The sequence below is a fragment of the Pteropus medius genome, unplaced genomic scaffold, assembly GCF_902729225.1.
Source record: "Pteropus medius unplaced genomic scaffold, Ma_sr-lr_union100, whole genome shotgun sequence".
NCBI lineage: Eukaryota > Metazoa > Chordata > Mammalia > Chiroptera > Pteropodidae > Pteropus > Pteropus medius.
Window position 1 is genome coordinate 866,402 of NW_024349797.1, and position 10,058 is coordinate 876,459.

The 10,058-nt window shown below is 41.3% G+C and overlaps 1 pseudogene; it reads right to left on the reverse strand.

The window, feature by feature from the left end:
* Positions 1-7,052: 7,052 nt before the first annotated feature.
* Positions 7,053-7,171, reverse strand: LOC120619914 (uncharacterized; annotated as a pseudogene).
* Positions 7,172-10,058: the final 2,887 nt, after the last annotated feature.

Here is a 10,058-nt window from a genome sequence, read left to right on the forward strand (position 1 = left end):
CAGGAAACCTTGGCCCACGCCAGCCCGAGCTCTAGCCAGCTGACCCGCCAAGGCACTCCAGGCACCATGAGTGACCATTTATGCTCTAATCAGCCTGTCAAAGCCACTTGGTACACACAGCCTACACAGAGGTCACTCCTACACAAACTCACACTGTGATCAGGAGAGGTAGCCATGTCATCTAATTAATAGAAACAAATGCAGAAATCAGAAGAAATGAGACAAAGGAGTATGTTCCAAATGAAAGAAGAAAAACAAAAACAAAAAAAAACCCTAATGAATTTGAGATAATTTGCCTGACAGAGAATTCAAAGTAATGGTCATATGGATGCTTACCAAACTTTGGAGAATAAAGGAACACAGTGAAACATTAACAAAGAGTTAGAAAATATCTTTAAAAAGAACCAATCAGAGCTAAAGAATACAATAACTGAAATGAAAATACAGTAGAGGGAATCAACAGTAGATTAGGTAATATAGAAAAATAGCAACAGGAAAACAAGAGTGGAAATCAATCAGAATAACAAAAAGAAGAAAAATTTTTAAATGAGCATAATTTAAGGGACTTCTGGGAAAACATCAAGCATACTAACATTTACATGATAGGAGTACCAGAAGTAAAAGAGAGAAAAGGGCAGAAAACCTATAATGGCTGAAAACTTTTCTAACCCAGGGAAGGAAACAGGCATCTAAGACCAGGATGCACTGAGAGGCCCAAACAAGATGAACGAACCCAAAGAGAGCCGCATCAAGACATGTTATAATTAAAATGGCAAAAGTTAAAGGTAAAGAGAATCTAGAAAGCAGCAAGAACAAAATAACTACACCCATCCTTCGATTTACATGTTTTTGTTTTTTTTTTACACAAATTCTCGCCCCATCCCACCCCCACCGTTTACGTGGACTTTTTATACAGTTTCCATTTACATGGTATGATTTTACATGGTTCTTTTTCATTTCCATTATTTGCGATTACTCTTTCTAAAACACAAAAGCTTGACTCAGCAATGTACAAAGAATACTAACATAATTATTAAGGATTTTCCCATTCATTGGATAGGAAATAAAAAAGCATGGATGACTACTGATGTTTTTCGGTATTGGTTTTACAAATGTTTTACTGAGAAGCTGAAAATTATATGAAGGAAAAATGTCTTCCTATTAAAATACTTTTAGATAATACACTTGGTCACCCACACAATTTAGAACATCCAAATATAAAAGTTGTATATTTGCCACCAAATACAACCTCCTAGATCTAAACTTTAGATCAAGGCATTATTTCCACCTTTAAGATTAATCATAGTAAATGAAGTTTTAAAGATATTTTTAATAAACTTGAAGATAATGAATCACAGTGACAGAAGCCTGGAATGAATACACAATTTTAAGTTGTATCAATATTGCTTTAGCTTTGTGTATAAAGCCATCAACTTCAAATGCTTTCAGGAAAGCAATATGGCCAGAAGTGGCTGTACCAGGGAATATGGTTCCAACAACTGAAGAGGGATTAACTGGCATTATTAATTTATTAAATTTCAAGAAGAAGGCTCTGACAATTTGAATGTGGATGATATGAACAAATTATAGGCCAATAGCTCTGATGATGCAAAAATCCTCAACAAAATATTAGCCAAATTCAATAATACAGTAAAAGGTATTACACCGTGGTAAAGTAGAATTCATTACAGGGGTACAAGGATGGTTCAACATCTGCAAAATCAATATGATATACTACATTAACAAAATAAAGGATAAAAATGTGATCTCAAGTGATGCAGAAAAAAAACATTTGACAGAATTTAGCATCCATTTATGATAAAAGCTCTCAACCAAGTGTGTATAGAGGAAATATACCTCAATATAATAAAGGCCATATATGAAAACACATAGCTAACATCATAGTCAATGGTGAAAACATGAAAGCTTTTCCTCTAAGGTCAGAAAGAAGACAAAAATGTCCATTCTCACCACTTTTATTCAACATACTATTGTAAGTCCTAGCCATAGAAGCACTCAGGAAAAAGAAATAAAAGGCATCAAAATTGGAAAAGAAGTAAAACTCATTATTTGCAGATGATATGATATTATATGTAGAAAATACTGAAGACTCCACCAAAAAAACTGTTAAATGAGTTCAGTAAAGCTGCAGGATACAAAAATCAATACACAGAAGTCGGTTGCATTTCCATTCATTATAACAAACTATCATAAATTAAGAAAAGAATCCCACTCATGATTTCATCAAAAGGAATATAATACCTAGGAATAAGTTTAACTAAGGAGGTGAAAGCCTGCATACTGGAAACTATAAGATATTAATGAAAGAAAGGCACGAATGGAAAGATATTCCATGCTCATCTATTGGAAGAATACTGTTAAAATGTCCACACTACTCAAAGCAATCTACAGATTCAAAGCAATTCCTATCAAAATTCCAATGGCATTTTTCAGAAAACCAGAACAAACAATCCTAAAATTTATACGGAACCACAAAAGAAACAAATAGCTAAAGCAAATGAGAAAGAATAACAAAACTGGAGGCATCATACCCCTAATTTTGAACTATATTACAAAGCTATAGTAATCAAAACAGTATGGTACTGGCATAAAAACAGACAACATAGATCAATGGAACAGAATAGAGAGCCCAGAAATAAGCCCATGCATACATGGTCAGTTAAGTTACAACAAAGAACCAAGAATGACCAATGGGGAAGGGACAGTCTCGTCAAAAAATGGTGTTGGAAAACTGGATAGCTACATGCAAAAGAATGAAACTGGACTGCTCTCTTAAATCATAAACAAAAATTAACTCAAAATGAATTAAAGACTTGATTATAAGACCTGAAACTATAGAAGCAAACATAGGCGGTAAGCTCTGTGACATTGGTGGTGGCAATAATTTTTTAGATTTGACACCAAAAGTAAAGTCAACACAAGCAAAAGTGAACAAGTGGGACTACATCAAAATAAAAAACTTCTGAACAGCAAAGAAACCGTCAACAAAATAAAAAGGCAACATGCCAAATGGGAGAAAATATTTACAAATTATATATTTGATAAGGGATTAATATTCAAAATATATATAGAACTCATACATCAATAGCAAAAAAAACCCAAGTCTGATTAAAAAATGGGCAGAGGATCTGAATAGACATTCTCTTAAATACATATGGATGGCAGATACATAAAAAGATGCTCAACATCACTAATCATTAGAGAAATGCAAATCAAAACTATGAAATATCACCTTACACCTGTTAGAATAGCTTTTTATCAAAAAGAAATAACAAATATTGGTGAAGATGTGGAGAAAAGAGAACCCTTTGTGCACTGTTGGTTGGAATGTAAATTGGTGCAGCCACTATGGTAAACATTGTGGAGTGTTTTCAAAAAATTAAAAATGGAACTATCATATGATCCAGTAATTCCACTTCTGGGTATTTATCCAAGGGAGATTTTAAAAAAATCTTGAAAAGGTATCTGTACCTCTATGTTCATTACAGCATTGTTTACAATAATAGCCAAGATATGGAAGCAACCTAAGTATCCATCGATGAAAGATTGGATAAAGAAAATACGGTGGCTATGTATATATACATGTATATATATGTATATACATATATATATGTATGTACATATACATGCGTGTGTATATATACACATACACAATGAAATATTATTCAGCCATAAAAAGAAATTTTTCCATTTGCAACAACATGGATGGACCTTGAGTGCATTATGCTGAGTGAAATAAGTCAGAGACAAATACTGTATGATCTCACTTATATGTGGAATCAAAAAAAAATAACAGCCCCCCTTGAAAAAAAAAACAAAAACCCTGAACTTAGATACACTAAACAGATTGGAGGTTGTCAGAGGTGAGGGGTGGGGAAATGGGAGAAGATGTTTCAAAGATACAAACGTCCAGTTATAAAACAAGTAAGTCATGAGATCTAATGTACAGCATGGTGGCGCTAATTAACACTGTCATATATTTGAAAGTTGCTAAGAGTCTAGATCTTAAAAGTTCTCATAAGAAAAAAATCTGTAAGTATGTGTGGGGACAGATATTAACTTATTGTAGTGATCATTTCAAAATGTAGACAAATACTGAATCCTACTGTTGTTCACCTCAAATAAATAGAGCACTCTATGTCAATTTTAAGTTAATTAAATTAACTTAGGTGGCCTCCTGCAGGTTGACCATTGTTTGGGGTTCCGAGAGGGCCTCCAACCCTGAAGGACCAAGAAAGAGCTAGCTCCCTAGGTTCTCAACTCATTTCTGAGAATGCTAATTTGCTATATGTTTGGGGCAGCCCTTATGGTCAACCTGCAGGAGGCCACCTAAGGGCTACCTAAAAGCATAAGCAGGGCAGGCAGGAGGTAGCTGATGAGAAACCCCAGACAGCAGGCAGAGTGTCTGAGGCAGAGAGCCAGCCTCCAAAGCTCTAGGCAATGTCCCCCTAGCTGCCTCTGCAGTACCAATGACAGCCACACTTCTGTTTCTGGGAAGTGGTACTCCGGAATTATAGTCTGTGGGGCCGTGACACCCTCTGCCTGCCATCTAGAGGAACAGAAGGCAGCCTGGCTGCCCTGGCCTCTGTGCCTTGAGCCAAGGTGAGCTTAGTGTGAGAGATCTGTCAGCATAATCCACTAAACATCTCCCTCCTGCGAGCCTTGTGCTCAGCTGTAAGCCCTGCAAGCTGGGCCCGAGTCCTTAACTTGCCAGAGAACTGGCCGCAGGAGCAGCAGGAGGGGGAATCAAGGAAAGCCCTCAGCTGGGGCGCAGTGAGCATCTCTTGGTATCATTGTGACTCTTTAAGAAAGATGCTATCAGAAGAGAAACAGACACCCACCTCACCGTGACACTTAATGCCTTTCAACTTCCCAGCCACGGCCAGCCACTGACTTCATGGCTTCCAAGCCTCACTCACAGGGGGTGATGTGAACTACTGCCCCAGGTTAGGGACAGCTTCTCCGTGTCCAGCTGTGGGGACTTCTCCACCCCTCTTTAACTGGCTATTCTGCAGTGTTGCAGCAGGCAGGCTGCATGGGGGGAATCACACAGGCCAAGCACAAGTCCTCAAAGCAGGAACCCCTATCAATGGTTCCCTTGAGGCAAAGGGAAATACTTGCAGTCAATATGGCCGGGGCAGCAAAGCACGTACATGGTCTACGTCTTGAGTGTGATGACCACCTGAATGTTCACAACCTACCCAGATTGCACTCTATGGAGAGGAAACTCCAAGTGCTAGAAGATTCTTTCGCACTTAAACCAAAAATTGCCTCCCTCTAACTGCTACCTAATGGTGACAAGATGTACACGTTATCAAGCACCTACAATGTTTCTGGCGCTCTGCTAAGAAGCACTTCACAGCTGTTGGCTGTTGTCCTATCCTGGGGACAGCTCTGGGAGCTCTACCAGCATCCCTGCTTTATAGCTGAAGAGCTGAGGCTCAGGCAGCTACAGAGATCATTGAGTCACTCAGCTGGGTCTGAGCATAGGTTTGTGGGTTCTCGATGCCCTAGGCCACTGTGCCTTGCAGCCTGTTGGGCCTGGTTCTATCCTCTGAAACCCCAAGTGTCACCACTCTTTTCTGGGGTCTCTCTACATCCCAGTCTTTTCCCCTGGACCAATCTTTGGACTTCTTGTTGCCACATCAATCCCTTCACTATCCTGGTGACTTGTTTGCCTGGGTCCCCTGCAAAGACTGAGAGCCAGAAACAGACACAATATTCCAGCACTGGAACCCATCTCCCCAATTCTGGATCCCACATCCCTCATGATGCAGCCTAAGAGTCCCATTTGTCAGGTTCGTGTGTGTGCATGCCTCTAACTCACATGATCTCACAGGCAACAAGTCCAATACCTAAGACTTGCTCATATGTGGCATTTTAGGGTTTTCCTTCTGCACTTGAAACTTTACATTGACCTCAATTAAATTGTGAGATTTGACTAATCGTTTGTCTGTTGAATACTTTTAACATTATCGATTCCGTCATTTAGCACAAGCTATCCCTGAAAGCGTCACATGCAAATGTGACTCACATGCCTCACGGAGGACAGTGATGACAATGCTGAGGCTGGGAACAGAGCCTGTTGCCACCACACACCACCATGTGGACTGGGATCCATCATTTTAACTAGGGCTCCTTGGGAGGTATCGTTCAACCAGTTATGAATCCCCCACTTAATCCAACCCTCATTTCACCTTTCTCCTTCCAGGGTCCCTCCGGGTCTCCGTTGCCTCCTCCTGGCCCTTCAGTCCAGGCTTTCTCTTGTGTCTAAGCAAGATAATGACAGGCCTCAGTTCCTCTGATAAACATTGTCAATGTCCTCCCCACATCATAAAGGCCCGCTGATAACTTTGAGTTTTTCTGTGGCATCTCCTTACGAGAGTTGAAAGTGGTGAGGCTGAGACCTCTGTAATATCACAGAGAGGGTGAGGGATCAAGAGACCAGGGGAGGACCTTGAAAAACAACCAGGTGACCACAGTGGTGGATGCAGAAGAGGAAGGGGAAGGAACTTTCCTGGACTGTGAAACTGGAAGCGCTTCTGAGAGTCCAGAGCAGACCTATCAGTGCGGATCTCAAGAACGTAAAGCACCTGCCCCACGACACCTATGCACCCTGTGCAGGAGTGGCAAAGAATTCTGATTCTTCCGTGGAAGAAAGGAAGCAAGAAATCCTGGCCTGGCAGGGCCACAGGCTTTGGGGTGGAGCTGGGGTGCGAATGGAAGCTGCCTCTGCTTTTTTTCTTCTTTACATTTTGCTCTAGAGACATGTCGCCCTGGGCTCTGCTCTGATGGGATTCACCTTCTTTAGCAATGATATTACTGTAACACAAAGTGCAGGGTGGCGGGGTTGGTGTATGGGGGACTCACTGTAAGAATATCTCTTTTTTTAAAATTTATTTTATTATTATTTTAAAATTTTACTTATTATTAGTATTATTATTATTTCTTTTTAGGTGAGGCAACCTTTGGTTGACCTCACAGATTGCAAGGACCTTGTCAGTTTATAATCCCTTATTTTTGATTTTTTACACCTACAGCACCTGGTCTTCCTAGGTGGTCTTCCATCCAAATACTAACCAGGCCCGCCCCTACTTAGCTTCCGATATCAGACGGGATTGAGCTTGTTCAGGGTAGCATGGCCGTAGACAAAATTTATATTTTTACGGTGACATTGGTTAACGAAATCCAGTTAAGTTTCAGCTGTATACTTTAACAGTAAGGCATATATATATATATTTACACTGTGTGTTCACCTCCCATAGTTAGATTTTTTTCTGTCACCACATATTTGACCCCTTTACCCCATCTACTTTCCCCACTCCCCTCTGGTAACCACTAGTCTATTGCCCATGTCCATGAGTCTCTGTTCTGTTTGTTTGTTGCTTTTAGGTTTATATCCCACATATAAGTGATATTATGTGATTTTCAACTTTTTCTGTCTGGCTTATTTCTCTTAGCATGATTATCTTGAGGTCAAGAATACCTCTTTAAAAATCGTATGTTAGCTAAGGAGCTGATTAGCTTCATTCCCAAAAGGTGCTTCTTACAGCGGATTCACTCAGGGCCCTCTGAAACAGTGTTCCTCTCGTGCTTTTCCACGTGTCCTCAGATTAACCACTCACGTGGGCCAGAGGGACGAGGTAAACATTTAAGTTCCAGGGCAGGCGAAAGCTTGTCTACTGCAAAAGAATCAGAAATAAAGGTAAATTCTCTTTGTAAATCTCTGAGGTAAACAAGATTTAACAGACAAAAGCTGTTTCTATCCGCTGTTAGGAATACAGCTCCTGTGAGAAGTTGGGCTAACATGTGAAGGTGACACAGGTGATGGATTTGGAAGGAAAAACCATAGTGGACCCTTGAGAGGCATTCACTTAAGTAAATTTGTATTTGCTGTGTGCCCTGACTTCCACAAGGAAAAGCCAACATACTCTTGGAAGAGTTACAGCACCTCAGAATCTCAGCCTGAGCACCAACGGCAGGCTGCGGGCTCCCTCTGCTGTCAGCTTCTGAGTTTCGCCTCCACGTGAAGGGCAGCTGTGCCAGGAGAAAATCCAAAGGCAAAAAAGGACGTGGCTCGGAACATGGGGCTCTCCTGGGACCATGATAACCCCAATTTTGGATTCGAGCAGGACCTATAACCTTGGCAACGTCTGAGCTAATGGGCGGGGTTGGGCGTGACCCACTCGTTGACCAGGTGACCTCCAGAGCACAGTTTCTTACATGAACTTTTTGGGTGCCTGGGGTGGGAGTGAAGAGGGAGTCTCTGGAAGCAGAGGGGTCCTCAGAGCACTGAGCAAGTGATAAAGACTTTGCTTCAGCCTGGAGGGCCTTCAGAGGAAAGAGAACTTCTGTTAACGGTTCCACATTGCTTTCTGCCCAGAATCTCCATTTTCCACCCCTCAGACTGATGGCAAAATTTCCTACCACTTATAATCTGTCTCTGCAAAAGCTGAAAGAGCCTGGGGAGCCTGAGCCACTCTGGAAAGAACTAGAGAGCAGGGATGGAGATGAGATGCTTGAGCTCAGAGAGAAGCCACAGGGGCACTGGTTTCTCTGACCAGGAATTCTTCCACTGAGTGATCTGCACGGGATGGCGCCCAGATGCGGAAACACACCGTTTCTCCCCTAAAGTAAGTTCCAGGAGCATCGAGGGTTGGCCAGCAGGTAAGGCCCTGATGTCCACCCTTCTCCAGACCATGAGCTCCCCTCACTTCAAGATTGTGATGGAGAGAAAAGGAGGAGAGTGTCAAGATTCAGCAAACTTATCTATGTAGTGGATTATGATTCTATTGAGTAAAATGGTGTGTAAGAAACGTCACATTTCTTTCCTTTCTAACTGCCCCAAATCAAACCTAATCTGGCTAGGCCGAAAGGGAATTCTATTTAGGTATTATTGAGGCTCTCTCTTTCCCTACCAGACTCATATAAAGGTCTTGGGGGTCCTAGCAGGAATGTTGCAGATTTTCCACTCACCTTATCCCTATTTGGTATCTCCTGCGGAGCCAGGGCATGAAGGTCACTGCCCAGGCTGGGCCCCTGCCACCCCAGCTCTGTTCAGGCAGGTGTTCCCCTCTGAGGTCCTGCCGCATCCCTGGGACACTGTGCTCAGAACTTGAGACACCCGTCACAGATTTCCTGGGCTTGAGAAAAGCTCTCAAAGTCTCTACTCTTCCCACTTCTCTATGCCCAGCACAGCCTAAGGCTGGGGTACCTCAAAAGAAGTAGGCCCCTCACTCACAACACCACCCTTAAACCTGGGTGCCATACAGGGCTCTCATGTCACACCCACACACGGCGTGGTGAGAAAATACCTAGGTCACTCAGGATGCCCCAATGCTGTCGGTGTCACTTGTAACCCCATATGCTCTCCTCACTAACATTGATCAGGCCTCACAGAAATGCCTCTTCTTATCTTTTGTTCTGTCTTCAAAACCAAAGGTGGCCTGAAGGTTTATGGTTTGTGCAGTGACCTGTATTAGAATTGGATACTCCTCAAATGTGGGAAGGATTTCAGCCTAGGACGGAGAAAAGGCAAATTAATTAACTCATCAAATGCTTCCTCTTAGCTTCAAAGGAATAGTTTTTCCGCATAACAAAGTGTTGCTTCTCAATAGTGCTTGGTGTCCATTTTCTTGCTTCTCTTTGTGTTCCAATTCATGGTTCCAATTCTGAGGTATTCACAATATTCACAACAGGTACATATGTTGGCTGAGGAATATTTTGTAATATTAAACAATTCCTATTACTCTCAGATTTGCATATGTAAAGGTCTGGAGATAACATGTCTGAAGCGAGATACCGATTTATTTTTATTTTTACATTTATGGTAATCTATGTTGATAAATATATACTGAAACTGCATTTACTTATTTTAGATTCTTGAAAATATGAGAACAAGCTAAGATGACAATAAAAATAGAAAATATGACAGTGGAGCTCAGAAAAGGAAAAAGGATGAAAAGAGAAAGGGAATAGAAAATCTTCAGGGAAATGAACTCTAATTTTTAAAACCCGGAAACACTGCAAATGAGTAG